The sequence below is a fragment of the Sorex araneus genome, chromosome X (genome assembly GCF_027595985.1).
Source record: "Sorex araneus isolate mSorAra2 chromosome X, mSorAra2.pri, whole genome shotgun sequence".
NCBI classification, from domain to species: Eukaryota; Metazoa; Chordata; class Mammalia; order Eulipotyphla; family Soricidae; genus Sorex; species Sorex araneus.
In genome coordinates this window covers 155424626-155432348 of record NC_073313.1, presented here as the reverse complement: position 1 = coordinate 155432348, position 7723 = coordinate 155424626, and the positions used below count along the sequence as shown (strand labels likewise).

The 7723-nt window shown below is 47.1% G+C and overlaps 1 pseudogene; it reads left to right on the top strand.

Moving 5' to 3' along the window:
- Positions 1-1777: 1777 nt before the first annotated feature.
- LOC101540184 (immunoglobulin heavy variable 1-2-like) lies at positions 1778-2215 on the top strand (annotated as a pseudogene).
- Positions 2216-7723: the final 5508 nt, after the last annotated feature.

Here is a 7723-nt window from a genome sequence, read left to right as displayed (position 1 = left end):
TTGAACCCAGGTTGGCTGCTTGCAAGGAAAATAAGATGCCTCTGTACTATCTCTCCAGTCCAGGTTCTTCTCATTCTGATTCCCAAAGTAAAGTCAAGAGGGCAAGTAGTGCAGCCTTTAGAAACTTGAACAGAATCTGAACTTGTTATGCCTCTAGCATCTCTTTACAAAGGTCTTGAACAGAGATTCACAAAGTGTATTGTCTTTGGAAGGATGTGGGGCATCTTAAAGATGCAGTTGTGATACATTAACAAAGCTTTTTAAAAACTCCAGCCACTTCCTAATCTCCTTGAAAAGATGTGAATCGACCTTTAATAAGTCAATCCACACCATTTTCTCTTCTATCTACTGCCCTCAATTATTATTCATGGACAGTTTATATGGCTAGATAAACGCACAAATGCTTAAATTAGTAGATTGTAATTTTTGGGAAATAAAAATTATTTTATTTATCCCTTATTTCCTATATGTAGAACTTTCCTAACACAGTACGCAAGTTCAATTAATGTTTGCACAGTGAGTAAATTAATCCGTGGTTTTCACCAATGGGGTTTAATTCCACTAATAATAAGCACTGATATATTTTTTTATTGCGAACAATTTTATATATTTTTAAAATTAATTTTTAAAGAAATCACTATATTCATTTATCAAAATTAATATATTTTTATATTATAGTTTTAAAGACTTAAATGCTCTTTTAATTTGATATTTATTACTACTTTTTTGAGATAATTAATTATTTATTATATTACTTTTACATAATCTCAGAAAGAACACTCAGTGTCACCTTTTAATTTTTATATATATAACTATTTGATTTGCCAATGTTTTCCTAGGATGCATCTACCTGAGCGGTTCCTGAACAGAGTCAGGAATAAGCCCTCAGAACTCCTGGGTGTGGCTCAAAACCAAATCAAAAATCCCATAAAAGAAAATGACTCCTGAACAAGTGAAGTGAAGTCCCAGGATTCAATCCTGTCTTAGAGATGCTAAGAGGTTAAAACCCCTGAGAACCCAGAGGCTCTCCCTGTAGGGTGGGGACCGGGCTGCAGGGGGCGCCAAATCCCAAGAGCATCAAGATGCCAGCTAGAAGGGGTGCAGAGATGGGAGAAAAAGGTGCAGAGAGGCAGAAATCTCCTCAAAATGAATTTCCTACTTCAATCAAACTAAATTTTGCTTTCTCAAGAGAACCAACATTAAAATAAGTATAGGACACAGAAGGTTAAATTGGGCACACTTATCATTTAGAGAGGAATACTTATTAATTGATAAGCAGTAAAACCTGTATGCTGGTGGTGTTTCTGTACTTCTTAATATCACCAATGGAAATACTGAGGCATTAGGATGATTTTGTAATCTAAATGTAATATTCCTTGGAGAGTTAGAGATCCCCAGATATAACCTCAGAACCCAGGTGTGTCCAGGTATGTCCAGGCCATACAGATGTGGGGGCCCTGAGGGGAAGGTCCTGAAAGTGCTAGGCCCTCTGGAGGGGAAGCACCATGTGAACAGAGTCCTGGAACAGCGCAGGTCTCATCTCCTCACACAAGGATCTGAATGTGGACCTCTTCACTCCCCTTGAGGATGGACCTGGTGGCATCCACCAGCCCCTACTCAGGTTGGACCAGGCCTTCAGCTATGAATTCTACCTCCTCATGAATATGTAAATTACATGAGGGACACTGAGTTAAGTACAGATGTGTCTATGTCCTGACAACCTCACACATACGGCACACCAACACCTTCAGGAGCCCCCTACTGCACGGTCCCCACCATGGACTGGAGCTGAAGAATTCTCTTCCTGGTGGCAGTGGCTGCAGGTAAGCGTCCCCATTCCTTGGGCTGAGGGAACAGGGCCAGTCAAGTGGATTCCACCCACTCCTGTCTGCTGTCCACAGGTGTGAAGTCCCAGGTACAGCTGGTGCAGTCAGGGGCTGATGTGGGAAAACCTGGGACATCAGTGAAGATTTCCTGCAAGGCGTCCGGATACACCTTCACCAGCTACTATATGCACTGGGTGCAGCAGGCCCCGGGACAAGGGCTCGAGTGGATGGGAGCAATAAACCCTAACAATGGTGGTACAGCCTACGCACCGAAGTTCCAGGGCAGACTCACACTCACTGCAGACAAGTCCAAGGACACAGCCTACATGGAACTGAGCAGGCTGAGCACTGAGGACACGGCCGTGTATTACTGCACGAGAACTGTGTGACAACCACATCCTGAGTGTGTCAGAAAACTGAGGGGGAGGCAGCTGTGCCGGGAGAGGAGATGACAGGGACGCTGATCCTCCTGAATTCCTCCTCAGAGAGTCAGGGTCTGAGACACAAAATGGGGCTCATAGGGCCAGGCTTCATTTGAGGGAAAGGCTCAGGGTCTCTCTTTTTCTTTCAGCAACAGCCAAGATGAAGATGGCCTCTCTCTAGAACACCTGGTGTCACTCATCTTTTCTTCTAGGATTTTGTGTGGAGCGCCCCAGATTGTATAGAAAGAACCACATGGACGTTTGGGCTGGTGTCATTGCAGATTCCTGAACTGAAGGTCTACCCATGGCAGACTCCCAATGTTCCACATTTTGATTGAAATTCTGTGTCTCCGCAAGAAAACCGTTTCTCTGAGATGAAATCCTGGTGTTGGCCAGACTCCTTTCTGGAGTTTCTGTGGAGCCCTGCCCCTCTGTGCATGTTTGTATCTCCATAGTCCTGAGCTGGAATCCTGCCATTGTTCAAGGGACAGTGGAGGAGAGGAACCTCTATGAAAGGGACCACAGTCATATTTCTCCTATCATGTGGTGGGAAGGAAATGGTCAGCGTCAGGGTCAGTGAACTCCTGATATTGGGGGCATCTCAGCTCATCTCAGGGGAAGGTCATTACCCAAGCACAGACACACAGTCTAAGATGTGCCCAGGAGGGCTGGCAGTAGCATGAACCAGCAGACGGGATCTTGAGCGAGGTCTCAGGTGCTGCTCCCTCCACCCCAGGGTCATGCATCCCAGCTGAGTTTACCTGGATCTGATCTCACCAACTGACCAATATTTCTGGGAAATGTATGGTATTGAGTGAGACATCAACTTTGCCCATGCCTTGTAATATGGAAATAAATAATCACAATTCATCACTTGCTCTCAATTGCTATTGAGGACAAATATCCACGCACAAATGCATAAGCCTCACACAGTCCACCAGCAACATCTGTCCCCACATTCCCTGCCCACCCAAGTACCAAGGTAGAATTGACCTCAGACCCCTATTGGGGCCTTTTCCAGCCCTTGCTCCCCTGCTGATCACTGTCCTGTCACATGGGAAAGCCAGAGGAACCACCTCAGCACATGGCACCCCAACACTTCCCTCCTTGCCACCCCAAACTTCCTCAATCTAGGGCTTGAGAGAAGCCGTGTCCACCCAGAGGCCACCTTGAAAAGAGGCATCTGGTACCAGCTTCCATCAGACCTGGGGTTCAGAGCCCCTAGACTGGGCTGCAAACAGCCCCCACCACCTCTCCAGGGGTGCAGAGCCCCAACTCATGGAGTCACATGGCCCAGCACAGCTGTACCCACCTGTCACAGTCTTGGAGACACGGTTTCCCAGTGTTGTTGGTCACACCAGTGAGATTTCTGACAACATGGGGAAACAAAGAGTTAAGTCCTATGGGCGCTTTCTGGGAGGTAAGATGGTAAATATAGAATGCGGCTGAAGAGGAGGTGAGGTATGTGGGCAGGGTCCTATAAACGCATTATGCTCCTTCACCCAGAAGAAATACCCCTGAGGTAAACCCACTTTAGAGACGTTGCCCCTCAGTCCTGCAGTGCAGAGATCCTTTGACAGGGAACAGCTTCCCTGGGCAGGTTAGCAGGTGAATGTCTGTAGTAGCTGCCCCTGCGCTTCTGATGACTGTTGGTGTAGAGCAGTGAGAAGGGGCGAGTCAGGACTCTCAGTCCACGAGCCTGTGAGCCCCTGGCCCTGTTATTCTCTCTGTGTCTGTCTAGTTTTCTTAGTCATGTCGGTGACCCTGCTTCAGCTCTGTTCCTATGGGGCCGGTCCCTGGCAGGTGTGTGCTGACCCTCTGCGGGGCCTGCTGACCACGTCCCATTCTCCGCCCGCCATTGAGATGCAGCTCAGTTCCTCACTGCAGTTGCCTGTCCTGCTCCAGACCTTCACGGGACCCTCTCCTGTCCTGGGACCTGACCCCACTGTCCCTCCACATGGTTCCGTGTGCCCTGAAGGACAGGAACAAGATTCTTTGCTCAGGGGCAGAGCAGGGGAGGGACGACACGCCCAGGTCTGGGGTCCGTGATGAGACTCTGTGACTGGGATATCAGCACATCCTTTCTTGACACCACCCGTGTCCCTGAGTCCCCTAGCACCCTGTCCCCATTGCTCCTCATCTATCTCCTCTCCCCTCCTCTTCAAACTCTGGAACCAGTCCTTTAAATCCACCCTTTAAATCATTGCATTTTCTCATAATTGACAGAAACTCCACATATAAAAATGTCCCCATGTGTTCATCGTTCTCCTATGATATCTTATGGTTCCACCTATGTTGCAGCAAACTGAATAATTTCTTTATTCCCTAAAATAATTTTAAAGTCTTTCTGTTTTGTGACAGTGTCTAATAATGAGAAAAAACAAAAGGAATGATCTGGACTTTTATTTATAATGTTTCTTTCAGTATCTGTAAGATATTACTAATTAAAATCTAGAATACTTTACTTACAATAAAATATTATAAACAATATATTTTATTTAGTTTATATCTGAAGGCATGGAACACGATGAAATGAATCAAGAATGAGAAAAAATATCTATGTAATGTAGTACATGTAAATAAAGCAAAGAGGTTAATAAAATCTTAAGTTAAATTGGTGCTTGGAACCATGTTTTCACAGAGTTAAGTATCCTCTCATTGGACTGTTGGTGTAGCTCTAGAAAAGGGTCTCGTCCTTGTGCTCTCATCCAAGGACAGGATTGGGTGCGGATTGTCCATGGTCTTGGCCTGACCTCACCCTCCCACGTGGACCTCATCTATAAAATACTGGGACTGTGCTCCCAGCACTTTTGTAGGAGAGGGTAGAGTCACGAGATCAGAGCTTTAACACAATTAATTTCAATAGTCGTGAGGCACGGACTTTCATAATTGAAGACCTAGCAGACCTTGAGAGCAAAGATACACCTCAGGGATCATGCCCCTTGAAACTAAGAGACTCTCTAACTTTCTATTTCTTCCCCATTACACTTTAGACCCTGCAAGCCATGTACCAGTTTATAGCCATCATGGGCACCTATTCCTCTGCCGAATTTTCCACAAGGCATGAAGCAATCCTCAGACTAACCTGGTGCTGTACAAATTCTCCTTGATTCTGAGACATTCCCTGGACACAGCACCACACTAACAGGTTCCTTCTCAGTGTGGGACGATCCCACAGGCTTCTCCTGGGCTTCTGACCAACACCTATTGGAGGGGGTCTCACAACTTCATCTTTACTGAGATTACTGGGATCAACTTGGTCACAGAATTTCGAATATGATTTTTGTTTGAGAAATGCCAATTTATTTCCCTAATGTTGAACTGAGGTGAGCAGAAGGAAGAGATGCACAGGGCAGGTGAGAGGAAGGCCGCAGAGTCAGTCTCTCTCTGGCACCCCACTCTTGTGAAATCACCAACCCATGATCTGCTTTAACTCCTTATACTAATTTAATGTAGACCTTTGCATATAAAATTCTTAATGCATTTGTCATTATCGACTAACCACTCTCTCCATTCAACTTTATCAAGAACATGAAATTTGAGGATTAGAATCTAAATTCCTCCCTCCCCTCACATTGTGACCCCACTGAGCAGCTCTCCTGTTCTGGTGACCTTCCAAAGTGCCTGTTAGACATTCAAACTGCACCAGTAAGTCTTTCTTAATCAATAGAGATACAATGTTTCAATGTCAGTGACAAAGACTGAAACTGTGAATCTCACTCTCATCCAAGGACAAAGCTATTACAGGAGGATAAAATTGGGGAAACTGACAGACTGTGACTGTTGTGGCTCCAGGGCTGCCCTGCAGGGGGCGCTCACACCCACTCAGCAGAGCTGCCGCCCAGGAGCAGGAGCACAGGGCAGGGAGGGTTTCTCACCCAAGGTCCAGGATTCCTGTTAGAACATCAGCAGCAGAAACTCTGATGACAGGTCAGCAGGATTGTGTGTCCTAGTGCGGGTTTCTGTCTAATGCCCGAATCACTGTGAGAACTGACCTACTCAGGGCAGCCAAGACACTATTAATGACAGTTTTGGGGTGTCAGGACCCTCACCCGCTAGACATGTGCCTGTGAGTGGACCCAAATTGGCTCTTCTGTCCACACGCCGTCTCTGCAGACAGGACACGAGGACACAGAGGGCCGGTCAGTCCCCCAACTCCTGCTGCCCAGGGCTGTCTCCCACCACACTGTCCCCTCCTGTGACCTGTCCTCAGGTGAGGTGGTACCCACCCCACACGGCCTCTTTCCTCCTCTAAATTCTCCCCCACTGTGTGCTGACCCTGAGGTCCAGGGGCTGGACTCCTGCTCACTCTCCCTGCTGAGTCTCAATTCTTCTCTAACATCCATCTCTGGTGTCCCCCATGGACCTGCAGACATGTGACTCTCACGTATGCTGGCGAGGCCTCAACCTGCTCACCCATATGTCCTAGACACAGGGACTCGAGATCAGGGAGACTACCTACAGCTGATGAGCCCATTGGCCCTCAACAACTACACCTCGTGGTACAGGGAGAATCGTGGGGGTCATCCCATAGTGTCCATGAGAGAAATTCTCAGGGAGGGCAGAACTGGTCACTCACATACAACCTCTCTTCCTGCTGACTCCCCCCTATCTGCATGCGGTCTCTCTGAGGGGCTGATAAGAACTGTGCATATCTCTCTGTGTGTGGAAACTGTGTTCACTGAATGACAATTCAGTGTTGGTGACCCAGAATACAGGTAAAGGACCCTTGCACAGTGTGAGTCTGTGCGTTGAGTCCAGATCCTGAGTGAATAGATTTCAAGCCGAGGACCCTCCAGTAGCTCTGCCCTGAATTCCTGCTGGGTCAGGATCCCTCAGGGATGACCCCATGAAGAGAGTCCTGAGGTTCAAAGTGACTTGTTGGACCTCGAGTTTTCAGTGGAATTGAGCAGAATTATGTGTCTTTGACCAGGCCAGCCCACAGCAGGAACCATGGGACAGAGTTAGAAGCATCTTTCTTGTATCAATAATAATGAGTTGCTGAAGGGGGTCCCCAGGTCACAACTGTGAATCAGAGAAGGAGCGAGACAGCAGCATTGCAGACAGGAGGAAGATCCACCACTGTCTCTGTCCACCTCTGTGACCTGGAGAGAATTGCTCTTTGAAGGAAGGAAAACCAGTCCTAGACCTTCCTTGAGCTTCATGGTACATGTCTTTCTCACAATGAAGAATTTCAGTAGGAGAAAAGCTGTGAAGCAAACTGGCTTTTATTTATCAGATCTGAGGAAGGGGTGGGAGAGACAGGAAAGAGACAGAGATAGAGACACAGAGAGACAAAGACAGAGACAGATATAAAATAGAGAGAGACAAAACGTGTCAGAGAGACATAAAGAGAGAGAGTGTCACACGCATGAGAGAATCAGGCTTCTGGAGAGGCAGAGAGGCTAAGGGTCACGTCTCAGGAGGGAAGAACCTGGCAGCTTGTATTCAGGCAGCATGGGCTGACTCCAAGGC